This window comes from Pristis pectinata, chromosome 5 (genome assembly GCF_009764475.1).
Source record: "Pristis pectinata isolate sPriPec2 chromosome 5, sPriPec2.1.pri, whole genome shotgun sequence".
Taxonomy (NCBI): domain Eukaryota; kingdom Metazoa; phylum Chordata; class Chondrichthyes; order Rhinopristiformes; family Pristidae; genus Pristis; species Pristis pectinata.
The window spans coordinates 37,083,768-37,104,266 of record NC_067409.1 but is presented as its reverse complement, the minus strand read 5'-3'; the positions used below and the strand labels follow the sequence as shown (position 1 = coordinate 37,104,266).

The following is a 20,499-nucleotide window of genomic DNA, read 5'->3' as shown; positions in this document are numbered from 1 at the left end:
AAACAATGGTTCTCAGTGGATAGCTTTCATTTAATCAGTATATCATGAAACTGAAGGAGTTATTTTTTTAATAGAATCTCAAGGTGTTCAGTTAGTAATGTACTTGGTTTAGCTTTCTGTCTCTAGTACTGTATACTGCATTAGATTCAAACTCCTTCAGATTGGTCAAAATAAGCCTAATTTCCCAGCGGGCCAGAAGGTCGGACACTCTGTATTTATACAATCCAGGATGGAATTTAGAGTTTTATTATTCGTGGCACACAAACAAACCTGCTCTTGGAGAATCACTTTCAGTTAATGCACCAGGAACAACAATCTTCCTGTCATGGAAGGTAATGTTCTTGGGACTGGGAAGTTCCAGGCTCGGTGGCAGCATCTGTTGTATGCACTGTCCTTCACTATACTCTGTCTAAATCCATAAGTTCCTCCTATTTAAAGTTAAGTCTGCCAGTAGAAAGTGTTGTAGTGGTCCTCTCTTGTTGCCAGCTATAAGTTTATTTTCCTTAGACCACTGGGTGGAGTGGGATGGATTTTTTTTGTTGAACGTTGCCCTCTCATTATTATTTTGCAGATGTTGATAGTTACACTGTTTATATAGTCTGCTCTCTCTCACTACCTTCCCTCTTGCACACACACTGTCCCTGCTTCCCTGTTGGCATGTCCTCTTTATAACTATTTGCTCCCAGGTTAATTTTGTTCTTCAGTTTTATTTACTGTGCCCCTATTTTACTAATAATTCTAGTACATTATTAGGATACAATTCTCCTAACCATTTATCGAAATCACAATGATATAAACAGTAAATTGAAACCAGAACTGAGATGACTGATGCCTACTCGTTTTGAAGTAACTCTGAAACTATCAACAACTATGAATGAACTTTTAATCCCAGTACAGGTCATCCATGAGTAACGAACGGGTTCCTTTTTTTTTAACAGACATCCATAAGTTCATTTTTGTCAGAAAATACATAAAAATCACTCTGCATGGTAACCAGACCTCCACAGCATTGGTAAGAATGGCATCAAAAGCACACAAGACTGATAGGAAAGAACATTTACTAGAAGTGGAGAGAGAGAGAGAGGAAACTAGTTCTGCCAGTTGTAGGAACAAACATATGTACCTATGTTGGACTTTTGAATGTAATAATATTATAGGAGCCCCTTTGTTTGTGGGTGTATACATAAGTTGGGCATTTGTAACCCAGAGACGGCCTGTACTTATTTCCATACACTTTAATCTTCTCAACTATTCTCCAGTGTAAGTCAGTGGGAAGAGCTTCTTGAAAGTACACATATGCAATCCATTTTCTCTGTTCATAATATGTCGCTTGCTCTCTGAAATTTCTCTTGGTTTCTACTAATAAGTTCTTCCACAGAAATATTTGTTTTTTTTCTGTGTTTATCCACTAGAGATAGAAAAGAGTACTCAGATTAACTTTGAAAACCTTTTTTCCTCCAAATATTACAAAGCTGGAGTAACAGTCTTCAGCCTCCACCACTGCAAACTCTGATTCTCCAGCCACAGAATCCTCCCCTCTCCTGGCAACAAAAGCAGAACCAGATGAGTTCCAGACTGTACATCCAGGCCACCTATAACAATCTCTGTAACATCCCAGAACTCTGCCCCTGCCTTACCCCATCTGCTTGTGACACCTTTTTATCTCTAGACGTGATTATTGCAACACACTTCTGGTTGATCTCCCATCTTCCATAACCATTCAGCCATCTAAAATACTGTTGCTTCTGTCCTTGGTTCAAGTTTAATTCACACCTGTGCTTGCTGACCTAGAGTTTGCTCTTGAAAAGCAATTTTTGTTTTCATGTATCTCCATGACTTTACTCCTTTATAATACTCCAGTCCTCCAACTCCCTATTATCTGTATTCAATTCTGGCTTCTTGTGCAGCCTGACTTTTAATTTGCTGCAGCTTTTGCTATTGTTCCTTCAGCTGCTGACCCCAAACTCCTCCTCCTTGCTCCTTCCTGCTTTTTGCTGGTTCGCGCTGACTTTTGTCAAGGTTTCCATTTGGAATAATTTGCATTCAGTGGTTGAAACTTTAGTAATCCCAAACTTCTAAGCGGATGTTGTGAAATGCGGAAATCAGGGACCTGCTGACAGATTGGGAAGGCTGAATCTGTCAACTTTGCTCAATGTTACTCATGGAGTGTTCAGCACTCCACATGGGGATTGTGGGCAGAGGATGAGGAGGCCAAGAAGTGGGTGAGTTCCTTAGATTTATTTTGTTTTGTTTGAATGATTATAATTTAATTTGGTGATTTTAATTAGTGCTTCAGTTTCAATAGCTTTTGAATATCTCTTTCAGAAATTTTTAAGTTATGAGAATTAATGACAGCATTTATAACTGACAAAGTTCTTGGCTCTAGCCCTCTCTCCTAGCTGTGAGGGGTGTTTCAGGGTGAGGCTTATTTTCTGTGTCAGCTGATGTCTTATCACCATCTGGACACCTGGCTGTGATGGTCAACAAGATAGTCCCTCTGGTCCAAATAAATGCAGGGAAGGAGTGATTCTGAGTGGAGGACAGGGTCGGCATGATCCAGCCTACAGCCATTTCCATGTGCTTGTGTATTTGAGTACCTGACTTGATGCACCTCCCTCAGATATTGGTGGAGGCCAAACGGGACTGTGCATTGCTAGAAACTGGGAGCTTCTAGAGTCCTGAAGAAGGGTCCTGACCGGAAACGTTGACCATCTGCTTTTCTCCATGGATGCTGCCTGGCCTGCTGAGTTCCTCCAGCATCTTGTTGTGTTTTCTTCTAGAACCTGGGAGCTACTGAGATGAAGTCTTGGAAGAAACTGCAGTTTGAGTGGTTGAGAACTATGGTAGCTAACACCAGGAAATGAAAGGGAAACTGGTAAAAATTCAGGGAGGGGCAAACAGTTTTGAGTTTCCACCAAATTTCCTATCATGGGGAATGACCCAATTTGATCATTAAACAGTTTTGAATTCTGGCTTTGTGTACTGGCAGAAATTTGATTCCTAATTTTGATACTCCAAAGAGGGAATGATATTATGGCTGGCAATTTTGATAGAAAATGCACTTTCCAATGGTGCTAATAATAACAGGATAAACTTATTTCTGGGCATCACTTTTATGAACAATAACATAGAACTGAAATATGTAATATTGTAAAGATCCTATTACTGAACATAATTCAGAATGGCTAGACCATTTCTTACCTCGTGCTTGTTTGCATAATAGATTTGCTTCAGTGATGCGCTGCAAGTACTTGGGGTAATAGAAAGAAAAGCATAGTCCCAGGTATTTTGTTAAAATTAGAAGAAAAGGTTCCATTATGTACTATCTTTTGTAAGGAAAATAGATTAATCTCCAAAGAAATTAAATGAAGTAGAGATACTAAAACTGTCCCAACCTGATCTGTTGCTCACTTTTGTATATGTCAAAGAAATTAGTTCTTCAGATTTGTACTGTTTAATGCCAAGCCATTAACAATACCTTCTCAGTGGATAGTAAGGCGATGCAAAGCTGGAATGTTACCGTAGCAACCTTCCAGCTAATGTTAACATGAAGTGACAAGTGTGTTTTTTCAAGGAACAAAATCTGCCAGTGTTAAATTCTGCATATTTATTTTTAGGTTTTACTTTGGAATCGGTTCTTCTTTGCAATGGCTGATTGAACTAAGCTGCACTTAGTGGGAGGTGTGATGAATAAAGGAAGAAGCAAAATGTCATAGTTCAGAAATGGCTGGAAAGTGCCTGGAGATGACTACCTCTGCTTTTTGGTTTAGTATCCTATTACATGGCTAACAGCTGTATTTATGTTGCCGAGTATGTTAGCTCAATGATGCAGGCCTCTAAGTGGAACAATTGTGTGATTAAAGGGGCAGAATAACTAGGACGTATCATGTTTGTTATAGATTCATGCTTGCTACTTTTGAATGTCACAGTAACTCTTCAGAGCAGGAGCAGCAGATCCTTATATCAACAGAGTATTAAAACATGGTTGTGGCATGAAATGAGGGAGTGCAATGATACTAGTGTCATTTTCTAGGCTCTCGTTTTGCAGAATAACTTCTTAGTTTGTAAGCTGATTAAAATAGCTTGTTGGCCAATTAAGTAGGCGGTATAGCAGTCTGATATAGTTGGGTACGTGTTTGATATGATTAGTGTAGAAGGTAAAATTGCATCCTTTTGCTCCATTCCTACATTTTGAATTTGTATAACCCATAATCACATCTTAATATTTGCAGTAACATCTTAAAACAAACTTCTACCCTGTTCAATAAAATATTTCCACCACATCTTCAGCTTTACAGCTGGTGACGTTGGGTTACTCATATGGATGCTGAACCAAAGGACTGTGGGCATTTGCTCACTGTCCTTGAACTTTCTTTGATTTGTCATGATCCCCTTCAACTACCCAGTACAAACAGTTATTGCAACAATAAATATACCTCACTAAACAGTGCTATAACTAAATTGTGAAGATCCACCTTCTCTCCATCCAAAATTGGCTTGTTTTTGTGTCCTGCTGTCAACTACAAACCACAAGGGTGGTCCTGTGAATACTTATCAAGTGATTCAGATTTGTTCAAGAATTGTGAAGAAAACCATTTTCACGTTGAACCTATGAACATCCTTGTGGAATATTTTAAATGGATCCTTCTGTGTTTGACTAAATGGGTGGAATAATCTGAATATAAAAGATGGTCTGCCTTTTCATGGAAAATAACTCCAGTTCTAAGGTGAAGGATTTTCTCATCTTGAGGAACCCAAAAATGTTTTTTTAGTTTGCTTTATGATTTTTGTCACAAATCTCAAGCAGAGAAAGCTCTGTGTCTTCTACATTTATTTCCTTATTTTGATGCGGCTGTCATGTTTAAATACTAGGTGACCTCATTGTTCACGTGCATTATAGATATTTGCAAGATTATTGCTACCCTGGAATGGGTGATGGGAAGGAAGAGAAAATCTAAAAGCTCTGTCTGGGTCTCCCTGAAAGCCAGATGCTCAGCATCTGTAAGGCTGACCTGGATACACTTGGCAATTGACTTGTATCATCATATCTCTGCACCCGTGATACTTCCTGTCCACATGTCCGAGGGATGTCTTCACTGCATTGAGTGATGGAGCAGTTGACACCTTGAACTGTTCTATTTCTTATTGAAAAAGATTTTGTTTTGTTTACTTTAAAACCTAATTCTTTGTTGTGGAGTTATTGCTTTTGCACTATTTTGTAAGCTGAAGTTTTGTGTGACTGCTTTCTGAAAAAATTAAAAATTCTCAATCACTTGAGGTAAAATATACAGTGGTTTTGATACTTAAAATGTTACCTACGTGCATATGTTCTAACTGAATTGTAACTGATAGCATACTCTTATAATACAAGAAATCCATTTGGTCAAACTGTATTTCACTTTCATTGTAATGCCATTTATTGTCTTTCTAGACACTTAATGTTAAATTAATAGTCAAGCAATTTCTGAAAAAAGGGTGCAAGCTGTTCCAGCTGAAAATAAACTCCTTTTTATTGAAGTAATAGATATTAAATGTTGATAGTAAATTAAACCCAGATTACTATTGCCAATTATGGCTAGAAAATAGAACCAGAGTTTGTGATGAAACTGATAATTATCGCAGTTATAGTAAACTTGCAATTTTAAGACTGACGTTTTTGGTTCTTGGCTCCCTCAATATCTGAACATTTTATTGCCCAGGTTTGAGTAGAACATTCTTGTTTCTGTAACTGGTAATGACACAATCCCTAATGTGCTTTCCTTTCTATAAGAAAGTGGGGAAAAAATATGGAATCTATTGAATAGTTTGACTTGTGCTGAAAGCAATGAATCAGGTGTATTGATTTCCTGCTTAATTTTCAATAAAACAAAGTTTACTTAATGACAGAACCTGGAAAATGTCCTCTGATTAAAATATGATGGCTCCGTAGCTCTCCTAATCCACTGAAGCATGACATATATCATTAATTTATTAATGAGTTAGTTAACCCCCCATAAAACTTTTCAATCCCAGCAGTAGGACCAGAGGACAAAAGATATTTTGCACAATGGGCTTTGAACTGGGCATTAAAGGGCCTTGTGCTTGGTTAAACATGTGTATCCTTAAAAATGTGCAACCGTTCTCTGAAAAATTGATTTGTCTATTTCCTTCACTTAAATTTCTGGCATTGGATGGATTATGTGACTTTCCCTCATGAAGTGAGTAACAAAATATTGATCAATTTGAAAGCAAATTAAGAAGTCTCCCTCGATAGATTTTCTGGACGATTGTAATCCCCAGGGGGTTAATGTGGATTCAGCCTGAGGTGAGATACCGCAGTACTCTAACCTGTATAGAGGTTTATCTATACCAATGTCTTTCCACCGACCTCTATTCCTGTGTCCTGGATTAAGGCAAAGACACTGCCCATGTGCCACTGTGGGAATAACTGGAGCACCAGGTGTGGTTGGGAAGAGCAAATGCAACATTTACAAGCCACCATGGCAGGTTGAAACACCTTGTCCATTGCCAATCTGTGCCCTTCGTGAGGACCCTTACTTTTCTCTAGTTACTGTTCATCTTGGAGGGTGTCTGGATACCCTAAAGCATAGTCGGATCAGTGAGTAAACAACATAAAAGCTGTGCAAAATCCAGTGAGGCAAGCTGTCCCATTAACCCCATGTCCTGATGACAGAGGCTTTCGGGACTGGTCCTTGATCTGTGACAACAAGTTTAAGAGGAAAAGTTTAGCTATTTGGTGTGAAATGCTGGAATGAGTGAATTAAGTTAATAGGCTTAAACACTGGGGATATTAGGGGAGAAATTGATGGGGTATGCCAATCTAAGGTTTTGTTGATGAAGCACAAGTTTTTTATGGTTTGAGTGACCCTAGGGTGAACCTGCTGGTTCACCAGTATTGGGCTGTTGGGGTTAGTGGAAATGAATGGCAGAACATCCCTTCAACTGTATGTTAGCTGTTTGAGGTTTCTTTATTTGTTTTATCTATATGAAGTGTGTAAGGCACATAAACACAAGTTGTATTAACTTTCATTATTGAATATAATGCTGCCAACTACTTGCATTTGTTAATAGTCTTTTAAATGCTTTAGTTCTATCCTTTCAGTGTTCCTTCTGGTTCTTAATTTTTGAGCTAGCTAGTAGATGTAGAACACTACTGATTCCGTACACCAGCTCCATTTAACGAGGAACAAGAGAAAATTCAACATGTTTCTCCTATACAGGGGAGCAGTTGAGAATAAGCCAATCAGAATACTGAATGAAATAGCCTTGTAACAGACACTTTCAGTGAATTGATCTTAGATTTGGTGGAGACATTGTTTATACTCTGCAGGTCAGGCAGCATCTGCAGAAAGAGAAAGAGTTAACATTTCAGCACAATGATGGAACTGGAGAAGGTACCTGTACGCTTTGTATTGAACCTATTGTGGTTTTGTGTATTTCATAAAAGTATACCTTTGAACAAAAATGCATGAATGTGGCACAATCCCAGACTCAGTGGAACACTGATATATCCGGGTGGTAGTATTACAGCATTGTGAGAGTCTGGCTGTAGTTTAGCTGCCAGATGGTCTCTTGGAACCACTTTTGTACCTGATAAGTAAACAATGCTGTGAACATTAATTTGTGGGATTAGAGAAGGACCTGTATTACTAAAAGCAGCTGGTGAAAACATAGCAATTAATGTAATTGTAAGAACATTGGTGGGCGCTCAGCCTATTATGATTGTGTGTATGTGTGTCTCCCTGCTACTACTTTCCTACCTCCACTGCTACTGCTCTCACTCTGAAATCGCATTTCTCTACTCATGCTGATCACCCCTAAGCTAAACCCTAGTCTATGTTCCCTTAGTGAGAAATATGTGAGTGACACAGACGTGCTTATTTAAAGGCTTGCTGTTGTCTTTATGCTTGTACAGTAAAAGATATTAATATGCTTTCACATTCCAATGCTTCTATACTCCAGGTCCAAGCTTTTGCTAATTTGCACTTTGAGACAAGAGAATCTCCAACCTCTATGTAGAAGTGCCCTCTTCCTGAATACTACCCTCACCTAATACCTTTTGGTTTCTCCTACACCTTCCCCTTCAATAATACTAAGGGTACATTCCACACACCTGCTCTAATTCTCTTGTATCCAGCAACCTGAAATCTCTTCTCAACCTTGTTCTTCTGGGAAATAAAGTAGTACTTAAATTTCCACAGGAATATTTGGCAAAAAAAATGGGAATTCAAAAGTAACACCGACCCTTTAATATAAATAATATAATTTTTTAAAAATTTGCTATTTATCACCACTAAGTGGTCTTTTTATGTGACATCTTGCATGAAATACAACAGATTATCCTGCTATTTTAACTAGTGAACTATTTGCATGTTGTGCCCAGTATTAATTTTGACCCCTTTAGCTGTCAGATGTAGCTCTTTCTGCACTGATTCAGTATGTTTACACTTTTGGCATGACGAATCCTCCATGAGTGCTTGCTATTGCTTTATTCTGTGGAACTCTCTTTTGTTTTAGTACATTTTGTGAACACTGAATACTAGAGAAATATCAGTAAAAGATCACTTCCTTTTAATCAAGCTTCTGGAAACCATACAATTTATGTAGCTGTTCATTTTTTTATCTGGTGGTACATGTAGCACAACAGCACTGCTTCAGTAAAGCTGCCTGGTAAAGGAGTAAATGATGAGTCTGTAGTAAGCTTTGGATCCAGAAATCTTAAATTTTATGCTTCAGTAATGATGGGATTTGAAAATGGGTATAATCCATGACATTTTCATAGCCATGACTTGAGTTAACTTTGTAAGTGAAGGTTTTGACTTTCTTTTCTTTTGTAGAACTTGTTATTATATATTATTATTGGCTCCTCGCTAGATTTTAGTTTTTTTTAAACTTGATCAAGGATGAAGGGGCTGGGTCATGAGAAGTTGGAAAAGTTAGGATGTTCTTTGGAAAGTGACATCTAAGCAATAGTCATACAGAGGGTTTCATGATGAGAGCTTTTGATTGCATGAAGGAAATGACTATTCTTTAAGTGTAAGCAACCATAGATTATTGGATGAAATCATTGGGAAAATATCTGGAGATGTGATGGAATATTTTCTCCTTCTTTTGGGATCAAAAATACTGTATTGAAGGAGATAGATGCTGATTCCATAAACGATTTAGATGGTTACTCGAAGGTGATGAACATATTATCTATTATATTGAGATTATACATTTTTAAAAAAATGTTATTTACAGCATGGTAACAGGCCCTTCCGGCCCAATGAGTCCGCACCGCCCATTTTAAACCCAAATTAACCTACCCGTACGTCTTTGGAATGTGGGAGGAAACCGGAGCACCCTGAGGCAACCCACGCAGACACGGGAGAACGTACAAACTCTTTACAGACAGCGACGGGAATCGCACCCCGATTGCTGGCGCTGTAATAGCGTCGCGCTAACCGCTACGCTACCGTGCCGCCCTCAACTATTGCACTATTATTGCACTATTGGTGGTCTCATTCAGCAGAGGATGTTGTTTAGAAGTTTGTATTTAATCCAAAGATTTGTAGAAGGGTTTTAAAAAAAAATAAGAAAAAGATAGCATTCAATCTGAATATAATGAACCATTTTCTGACATTTATAATAAATGCTGCAATGCTTTTGTAAATGTTAAAAGGGTATATAATGTATACACAAAACTAATTTTATAAATAAAGAGCACTTCAGTGTCTTTTGTAAGATTTTAAGACCCTGATTAAGACTTGTTTTGTATTGTGTCTAGGTTTGGTACATTCATACAAGTGGCATTATTAAGAACCCAAGAAGCAGTTTGGAGTTGAGTTGCTAGTGTCATTGCATCACACAAAACCGAAAAAGTAATTCTGCCTCAATCTTGTACCAGCTTTTGAATTGTTATCCAATTGCTGTCATTCCTTTCACCATTGCCTGCATATATTTTCTTTTTCAAGTTTATGTCCATTTCCCTTTTTGAAAGTTTTTTTTTGTATCAGCATCTAACATCCTTCCTGGTGGTCCACATCCAATCTTCTCTGTCAGATACAAACCCTGGTTCCAAAGTGTCGGGTTTGACTTCAGGCAGTTGTCGTGGAGCAAGATGGAGTCCATGGACTGGGAGTAAAGCTTGCCATGGGATGTAAAGTTATTTTTGTATCAGCATCCAATATCTTTTTTGGGTAATCCATCTCCGATCATAATGATTTGCATTGCTTTCAAAAACTAATCTACTTATCTGAGCATACAGGGCCTCAGGTAATTGGGAAGGCTAATGGAATGCTAGCTTTTGTTACAAGGGGGTTGGAGTATAAAGGTAGGGCATTCTTACTACAACTGTACAAGACACTAATGCGGCCACATCCCGTGTGAACAGGTTTGGACTCCTTGGTTAAGGCGAGAGATGCTGTCATGGCTGGTAAACAGGTTTTGTAGGGGAAAGTTATATTTCAATAAGATTGCCTCCTAATCTCTAAACCCAGTCTGTTCAACTTTCCTCATAAGATGATCCCAGTGAACCTTCTCTGAACTACCTCCAATGACAGGGAGGGGAAAGTTAGATCTGCCATGATAGTGTAGAATGGCAGAGAAGGCTTGAGGGGTCGAATGGCCATCTCCTGTTCCTATTTCTTACGGTCCTTCTTAAGCAAGTGCATGTCCTCTCGCTAGCAGAATCACTTCTATATTTACTGTAATAAAAATCTACAACCTTCACTACTTCAGGGAGGAGAATTCCAGCACTGGCAGTCTCTCACATAACTGAAGTTAGTTCTCACTCTGCACTTGTCCAACTTAACTTTAGTTTCCCATTTGTCTGCTTAATTCTCCAGTCTGTCCATTCCTCCTGAAGTCTGCAACTGTTTTTGTCCTCTCAAGGATACAAGTGAAAATGAGTATTACTGCTAATACTGATTCTTGAAGAACAATACAGTATACCACTACATTTGGAAAGGCAAGTGTTCATTACTACTTCACTTTATAATTCTAAGGAAGTTTGGTATTGAGTGTGTTGGTGTTCTTTTACAGTTTGAATTTGATTTTTTTACCATTTCTATTATATGATCCTATAAATCAAACAATTTCAGAAAATCCACATGCACAACTGCAGTGCCTTCCTCAACAGTGGAATGATCCCTTCTTACAAACCCTTAGACTTGGATACTATTTTTTACTCTTGAGGAAAGCAGAGACTTCAGAGGTTTGGTTTGGGTAATTAAATAAGATTCTCTCTCCAGAAAACCCATCCTTGACATCTCCTGTACTTGTAAAATACCACCCCATCTTCAACCTTCCTTTCCTCTTGTGGTGTCATCTCCCAATTTTATGCTTTTTTTCTCAGAATCACTCCAATCAATTTCTTTCTTACCACAGGAAATAATGCTTATTGATATCACATAACATGTTATGTAGTTATGATTGTGATATCTCTTGCCTTTCTTGGTTTGTTTGACTGCACCGTTCTCTTCTGAGCCTCTGCTCAGTCTTCTAATTGAATCGGACTGCAGTTCTGTGGTTCAGCTTGGGTTGTTGTCAGAGAACTACCTGCAATGGCTTTCATGTTACTACACTGTTATTTCTGGTATATCTCCTTGTTCATTTCCCTCCCCTCCCCATGCTCCTTCCACCCCCCAGCTTTTTACTCATTACCATTCTGACCCATGGCATTTTCCTTCAAAAGCAGGTCAATTTCCACAACCTAGGCTGACAAGATCCAGCACACAAACTCTCCCAACATACTTATATTCACTAATTTCCATGAACAGCAGCTTGTTATCCCTTATTTTGCACACTGTTTTTGTAATTTACTGTAATTGTCTGTACTGTAGTAATTGTTTGCACTGTACTGCTGCCTCAAAACAACAAATTTCATGCCATATAAGTCAGTGATTCTGGCAATCCATATGGGATGAGTGGAATCTTTTCCAAAAGTTATTGGGTTGGAGGAAACTGATCCTGGCCCCCACTTTATGGTTGCCACCCAAATTAGCCCTGTGGGTGTATTAACTCTTCATGGCAACGCATTTCCTAAAGTCTTGCTGCGTCATTGCCTCAGTTGTTCTGTGAGTGGCTCCTAAGCTGTTGGCATATGGGCATGTAAGGCTCTGCCCAAAGGTTTATGCCCTTTTGACAGCATGTACTGTCACAAGACTTCTTCCATGACTTCAAATATTTCTGATCAAGGAGACTGCTGAAAACTTGTCTTTCCTTCCCACCATAAACTTCTTACTCCAAGGACTCCATCCTGCTCCATCACAGCTGCCTGGTCAAACCAGACAGCAAAGAACTTCCAAACTCATCTGCTTCACATAGACTGCCTACTTCCATTTATTTAACTTGCCATCTTTCTATCCCTACTTTGTCTCATCTGCTGCTGAAATCTCGTGCATAATTGAGGTTGCGTTAAGAAGTAATTTCATCAGGAGGTGTAGTGACATCATATGGAAGCATTAGAATAGTGAGTTCTTTGCTTTTAGCACTGAAAGAACACCTCTGAAGTTCACTTTGTCCTGTTATTAAAAGCAGAACTTATCAGAACTCCAGCAGTATCCAATTGGTGATGATGATAGGAAAAGATTATTTTTATTTAAAATAAAAGGCCAAGAAATCTGTGCCTTGCTCATGAGAGCAGTACTCTTGGCTCATGGAAACTGGTCCTGAAGGTTCAATCTCCTGACTGTCGGCTTAGTAAGTACTTCCTCAGGAGGCTAAAGAAATTTGGTTTGTCCCCTTTGACTCTCACCAACTTTTACTGATGCACCATAGAAAGCATCCTATCTGGATGTATCATGGCTTGGTATGGCAACTGCTCTGCCCAAGACCGCAAGAAGCTGCAGAGAGTTGTGGACACAGCCCAGTGCATCACGGACACCAGCCTCCCCTCCTTGGACTCTGTCATTACCTCTCATTGTCTTGGTGAAGCAGCCAGCATAATCAAAGACCCCATCCACCTGGGACATTCTCTCGTCTCTCCTCTTCCATCGGGTAGAAGATACAAGAGCCTGAAGGCACGTACCTCCAGACTTAAGGACAGCTTCTACCCCACTATTGAATACAATGAGATGGACTATGACCTCGCAACCTACCTTGTTGTAACCTTGCACCTTATTGCACTGCACTTTCCCTGTAGCTGTGACACTCTGTACTGTTATTGTTTTTACCTGTACTACATCAATGCACTTTGTACTAACTCAATGTAACTGCACTGTGTAATGAACTGACCTGTACGATCGGTTTGTAAGACAAGCTTTTCAATGTACCTCGGTACAAGTGACAATAATAAACCAATACCAATACTTTTTGCATGTATCTCATGGGTCAGATCAAAGAGAGAACAGCTGTATTTGCTTGCCAGGCAGCAGCACTTGATTTTAAAGCTGCACTGACTTTTCTTTTAAAGTAAAATTTAAGGCAAAGAAGAGAGTGCAAGTCTAAAATTAATGGAACAAATCGAGAGTAAAAGTGTAACATTCAAGAAGTTTGAATCCTAAGATGCTGTTTTGGTTGGTGGTGGGAAAGCTAGGCGAGGGGAAAAGGCAAACAACATCTGAAGCAGGCCTCATGAGCAAGGAAGTGTATAGAGAAGATGGAGCTGCTTTTCAAGCCAAACATATTCTTGAGGAGGATAGAGTGCTGAAAACACAGGTGTCAACTGCTGCAATGAGGAAATGCAAAAAAATAATATTATTGAGAAATATTGGTATTAATTTATTACTGTCACTTGTACCAAGGTACAGTGAAAAACTTGTCTTGCATACCGATCATACAGGTCAATTCATTACATGGTGCAACTACATTGAGTTAATACAGAGTACACTGAGGTAGTACAGGTAAAAACAATAACAGTACAGAGTAAAATGTCACAGCTACAGAGGAGGTGCAGTGCAAGTAGACAATAAGGTGCAAGGTCACAACAAGGTAGATTGTGAGGTCAAGAATCTGCAACTATTTGCATATTTTGCCAATAGGTTGCAAAGTATATCGCATGCTCACTCATTTAGTAACTCTTCAGAAAGCTACAGCTATTGCGTTTGTAGAGGTAGTTTGGAGATTGGTTAAAAAAATGTTGATTGGGATACTGAAGAGCTACAAAGTTAGACTTGCAATCAAAATCTGGAACAAACTGTGGACAATTATGATGTCAGCCTCAAAAGACCCATCGTGATATTGTAATGTTAAAGAGTTTTTAGAATGTGAATTCAGAAACCAGTCTGAGTGTGGTCCAAGAGACAAAAAAAAATCCTGTTAAATCCTTAAAAATCCTTGCATTTGATTTGGTGTGTGAGACTGTTAACTTTTCGAGGAGATGGCAGCCAAGAATCCCAAAGAATTTCATGCTGTGCTAGCCACATCTGTAATAGTACACTACAGTCAAAAGGCAACTCCCAAAGCTTTGGTTCAGAAATGAGAACAGCATTGTGCAACTGCAAGTGGTGTGAGTCACTGTTATAGATGTACCAACAGTCAATCCTTGCACAGCTGTTCTTTTTAAAAAAAAATCTGATTTGCTTGTGCCAAAGGAAAGGATACCCAGCAGTAGGTTTTAAGATGAAGCCCAAGCCTACAAATGGGAATATAGCCCTGAAGCATCAGCACAGTTCCCTTTGGAAGTTAAAGGGAGTCCGCACTACATTAGAGCTGCTGAGTGTGGTGCAGAATTGTACTTACAGTTGTTTCATAGATGAGATGGTATATGAAGTGAGACAACAGAACTCTTAAGGTTGGAGTGCTGATTGAGGGAATGTCGCTAAGGATGCAGATCAACATACTGTTCCATTAAGGGAAAGGACACATGCCCAGCAGTTTATTTGTGTATCCTTAGTCTGGAGCAAAATTGGTCTGAAGATGCAATCAAGACAAGTTTTGAAAATATTGGAATAGATGCAATGTATGGTATGCTATAGGGGCCAACATTTCCAGTTACCTGTACAGGAGTGGCAGAGCAGTTAGCATGGCTTCCTCACAATCCAGGCACATCGATTTGATCCCAACCTCGGGTGCTGACACTGTACCATTTGCACAATTTCCCAATCACAATTTGAGAGGATGGAAAAGTGTCCACATGAATTTTTACAACCAATCTAAATTCAACTTTCAATTAATTAACCAATCGTGGATGTTTAAAAGGGGGATATTGAGCGACCATTCCAAGTGTTCTCAGGATAATGATTGTAGATGAGCTACTTGTCAAACACATTGGAATCATCAATAAGAAGGCCATGAGAAGGAGTCCTGTACATTGACCAAGCATTAATAAAGGATCGGAGGAAGTTATCCATATGTTTGCTAGCTGTGCAAAGCAATACCACCTAAGACACAGTTATGACAGTGGAAATGGCTGATGTAACCATCCACTAAGTCTATGTCAATTTGTGTCAAAAAAGGTACAATCATTTCATTGTGCTCATCAATGCACCTTCAAACTGGAATGAGGTCCAGTTTGAACTGTCTGACAGCAGACTATGCAATTAAGGTTAAGTAGATCTTTGCTATTGCCTGGAATAGCAGCAGAATTAATGTCTGACAGTTCAGTTCACATTTGAGAAGTTATGCTTTGTAATGGCATCAAGTATCTATTAATCCCTCTGCGTTATCCTGCCTCCATAGTGTAATGGAGGGATCTGTACATGTGTTAAAAGAAGCATGTGTTCCAAGGTTACACTAGCTGTGGGATCAACCATCGATTAGTTTACTTGTTATGACACCAGACTCTACTGGCTTCACTCCAGCAGATCTGTATTCTCATCTTTAACCTTCCTACAAACTTGAGCCCAAATTCTGCCAGCCTTCATTCAGTCCCATTCAATCACTACGAGTGTGCTTAATAATCCACAATGGATCCCAATGCAGCAGGAGTTTGACTTAGAGTTTATACCATTTGTTTTCAAATTGTTCCATGGCCTCATCCCTTCCTATCTCAGCCTCTACTTTTAACCTTTTGCATGCTCTAACTTTTCTTGTGTACTTGCCCCACAAGTGACTGTGCCTTCAGGTACTTGGGCTCTGTAATTTCCTCTCTGCTTTTCCCTCCTTTTTAAGACATTCCTTGAAATCTACACTTTTCATCAGGTTTTTGGTCATCCTTTCAAACACCTCCCTTGTGGCTTGGTGCCAGTCTTTTATGATAACTTTTATAAAGCACTTAGTGAATGCATCACTCTGTTAAAAGTGCTAAATGTAACTAGCTTTTGTAATTATTGTAGTAGAAATATAACTGAAGGGTTTCGTCCTTAATTGCAATATGACTGGAATAGGCTTGATGGAACAGCTGGTCTTTTCTTGACTCACATTAACTTGGGAACAGAAGGAAATGAAATTTGCTGTAAAAACTGACTTTCAAGGAGAGCTTTGAAAGCTCAGAATTTTAATTAATTTACAAAAATGACATTGAAGCAATTTCTCAAAGCATTCAATCTGAAACACATTGATTGCAAATTTTACACAATTGAGTCTACAGCTTCATAATTTACCACAATAGTATTGAATAAATATAAGCTTTTTCTTTGAAGAAGGGGAGGAGGATAAGGGAAGCTTTTCAGAAATCTTGTTTTCAGTGATTTCTGCCAACCACTGTGAAGAATTTTCAGTATACTCAGCCAATTTTTCATGTAGATTAGTAATTTTGCTCACTTCAGTTCCTATCTTAAAAAAAAATTCAGGAATACCTTTTACACAGCAGCTTGCGCATGACAAACCATGCGTTTGTGGAAATTGCCTCCTAGCAGTGTCCATCCTTTTAGTCTTGAGACTAGAATGCCCTGTGGAAAAGCTGCTGACAGGTTACATGTGGAGAAAATTCAATATGCAGTGACTGTTGGCCAGCTGGCGTGTTGCCGACACTTGCAAAGTTTTACCAGTGAAATCAAATCTTTGGCAGTCTGCTTCAGTTGTAAATTGAACCAAGTGCATCGCAAAATGGTTTCTAGTTGACATCATGCACATTTTGTTTTTCTTTCCTGCTGCCTGGATCCAGTTTTGGATAACAAATTCTGCACATTTAATATTCATAGAAAAATCCAGTGCACCAGTGCGTGGTGAATCTTTTCTCTTTAACTTATTACTGAAAGTGATATGTATGTGAAGAATAAGTGAAATTTAATAATATATTGAATGACACAGAAGTGTATTTTTCTTTTTGCTTGTGACGTAGTTAGAGTGACAATGCATTTTTTTTGATTGCTGGATTGTTTCACGTGATAATTGCCATGATTTGAACTCAGTAATAGTTTTATCAGTGTATCTTGGCAAGAGCACGTGATTCAGAGTCTGGAGTGAACATTTACCTTTATTAATATCAATGTTGTATTTTAACTTGCAATATCTTTCCAGTGAATTGAAGCATAAAAGCAACAAGCACTGTATCCTCTTCATCCAAAGTAAGGTAACCACAGTGGAACTCTGATTTATCTGTTATCTGATTGTTCGATACCTGGCCCATCAGGTGGATTCCTGTACGCCCTTTAAACTTGCCAGAGCCCTGATTCTCACACTCCCTTCAACATATGGGTCCATGTTCCTGTGCTCCCTTTAGGCTCTCTGGGGCCCCTGTTCCTGCAATCCCTTTAGTCTCTACAGACTTGCTGGAAAACTTATTATACCACTGTGTAACCTTTTTATGTTTTCACAAAAAAACATGTGAATTAAAAGTGTATCGGAGCATTAATTGGCATAACGTCCAATAGTCCGGAGAATCGGCCAGTCTGGCTCCACCAAAGTACCAAACATGCTTTATCCCACTAGTCTCAAACTGAGATTCTAACAGGGGCCACTTAAATGTTTGCAGTTCCCTTTACAAGAGGTAATTTTCCATTGAGCATAATTAAAAGCGATATGGCAGCAATGCTATTGCTATTACTTTACAAAAAAATTCCCAAAACACTCAGAATAAAATCAACTGCTGATAATAATTGGAAGGCATCATTCTCAAAATATTGAAGGGAAGCTACTCAGCCCCTCCAGCTCGTTCTGCCGTCCTGATGTGTTGTGCACAGAACTTCGAAGGTATTCCAGATGTAGTCCAGTGAAGCTGAAGAGTTAGGGGAAGGATATATCAGGAAGGAGGAAGTGCTAAAAACATTGGAGCACTTTAAGGGTGATAAATCCCCAGGGTCTATCTTGAGAATCTGAGGGAAACAAGGGTGGAGATTTTTGCATTTTCATAAGCCTTGATGAGGTATCGGTAGACTGAAGGATAGCTAATGTTGCCCTATTGTTCAAAAAGAGGAGTGGGAATAAGCCTGGAAACTTCAGCCCACTGAGCCTTGCATCAGTGGTAGGGAAGATGTTGGAGAAGATTCTGAAGGACTGGATTTATGTTCATTTGGAAAGGCAGGAATTATTGAGGAGAAGTCGGCATAGTTGTGTGCATGGTGAGATCATGTCTCACAAATCTGAGTATTTTGAGGAGGTAACTAAGTAAATTGATGAAGGCAGAGCGGTAGATGAGGTTCACATGGACTTTTGTAAGGATTTTGTTAGGGTCCTGTGTGATAGACTGGTGAAGAAGGTTCAGGGATCAGAGGCACAAGAGAGACTGCAGATGCTGGAAATCTGGAGCAACACACAAAATGCTGGAGGAACTCAGAGGGTCAGGCAGCATCTACGGAGGGAAATGGACAGTCAATGTTTCAGGCTGAGGCCTATCATCAGGACTGGAAACAGGAGATAGCCAGTATAAAAAGGTGGGGGGGGGGGGGGGGAAGGGGTGGATCAAGAGTTGGTGGTGATAGGTGGATCCAGTGAGAGGGGGTTGATAGGCAGGTGAGGGAGGGGGGAGTGGGAGAGTGGGAGCAATGAGGGATCAGAGGCATGTTGGCAAACTGCATCCAAAATTGGCTGGGTGGTGGGAGGCAGAGGGTAGTGGTGGATGGGTGTTTTTCTGATTTTAATCCAGATAGGTGTGAGGTAATGAACTTTGGGAAGTCAAATTCTGATGAGACATATGGAATAAGTGGCAGAGATCTTGGGGTGCAAGTCCAAAGCTCCCTGAAAGTGGTGACACAAATGGATAGGTTGGTGAAAAATAGGTGTGCTTGCCTTCATAGGCCAAGGCATTGAGTATAAGAGTTGGGACATCATGTTGCAGCTATACAAAACATTGGTTAGACCACATTTGGAGTATTGTGTACAGAACTGATCGCCACAGGAAGACATGTGGTAGTCACAGAGAGAATGTAGAAAGAGGTTCACCAAGATTTTGCCTGGAATGGAGGGTTATAATTATAAGGAGAGATTGGACAGCCTGGGTTTATTCTCACTGGAACATAGAAGGTTGAGGGTGACCTTGTAGAGGTTTGTAAGAATTACGAGGGGCATAGATACTCCTAACCAGGACAGGGTAGTCTCAAACTCGAGGGCACAGGTTTAAGGTGAGAGGGAAGAAATTTAATGGAAATCTGAGGAGCATATTTTTCCACAATGAGAGTGGTGGTTATCTGATGCGAAGTAATGTGGAGGCAGATACAATTACAATGTTTTAAAAGGCATTTGGATTGGAAAGGAGTAGAGGGTTATGGGCCAAATGCAGGCAAAAGATATTAGCATAGGTAGGCATCGTGGTTGGTATGGGCAAGGTGGGCTGAAGGGGCCTGTTTCTGTGCTGTATGATTCTCTGAGGGCTTGGTGCTGCTGTAGCATAACTTCTATTACCTTGTGCTTCATTCCCCATTATGTAAAAGCCAACATTCCATCAGCCATTTTGATTAACTTCTTTCTCTAGCTCTTAACCTTTGATAATTGTAGATGCTCCCCATTCCTTCTGCCCTGCCTCCCTAAACCAAATCTTGGCTTTCCACCACTAGCTCTGCATGCTTCAGATTTTCTTGAAGAGTAAAAGACTGACATTGACAGTTGGGTGTGGATCATCATCTTTTGTTGATCCCTGAATGCCCTATAAAAGGTGGTGCTAGGCCACCTCTAAGCTGCTACAGTTCTAACAGTGAAAGTACTTGTGTGATGTTGGTGCACAGGGAGTGCCAAAATTTTGATCTACTGTTGCTGAAGTAACAGCAGTGTATTTCAAAGTTAAGGTAATGTATGATTGGAGGGGAATGTGTGGATGTTGCTTATAGTATTGCTTTGCCAGGTTTGGGAGATGCTGTTGGAACATCTGACTACGTTACTAACTTGTGCCTTGAAGGTGTGAAAAGGCTTTGGGGTGTCAGGAAATTTATTCTCCGCAGGATCCCATTCTCTGACCTATTTTTGTAGTCAGACTTGCATGGCTGGTCCAGTAAGTTTCTGCTGAAAGATGACTGTCCAGAACCTGAAAATCTTGATGGTAGGGGATTCAGTGATGGTCATTAGACCACATGGCCTCTTGATCATTGTTGATCTGATGTTTTCTTGGCTCCATTGCATGTTCCATATAATCCTTGATTGGCCTTGAATAATTTCATTGATTCTGCCTCCAGAGCTTTCTGGGACAGAGAATTCTAAAGATTCTTGACCCTTCAATAGAAGAAACTCCTCATCTTTCTTATTCTGAAACTATGCACCTTAGTC

At 39.6% G+C, this 20,499-nt stretch overlaps 1 protein-coding gene across 2 annotated transcripts in view; it reads left to right on the top strand.

Moving 5' to 3' along the window:
• The window catches only part of fam171a1 (family with sequence similarity 171 member A1), a 149,338-nt gene that overhangs the window by 13,908 nt on the left and 114,931 nt on the right, over nt 1-20,499 (top strand). Inside the window, exon 1 of one of the 2 annotated variants that reach the window (XM_052016158.1) lies at nt 2,089-2,222. The exons of the other annotated variant lie outside the window; for it this stretch is intronic. The gene's annotated coding sequence lies outside the window, so the exon portion shown is untranslated. Of the gene's footprint in view, nt 1-2,088; nt 2,223-20,499 lie in introns of those variants that run through there. 2 annotated transcript variants of the gene reach the window in all.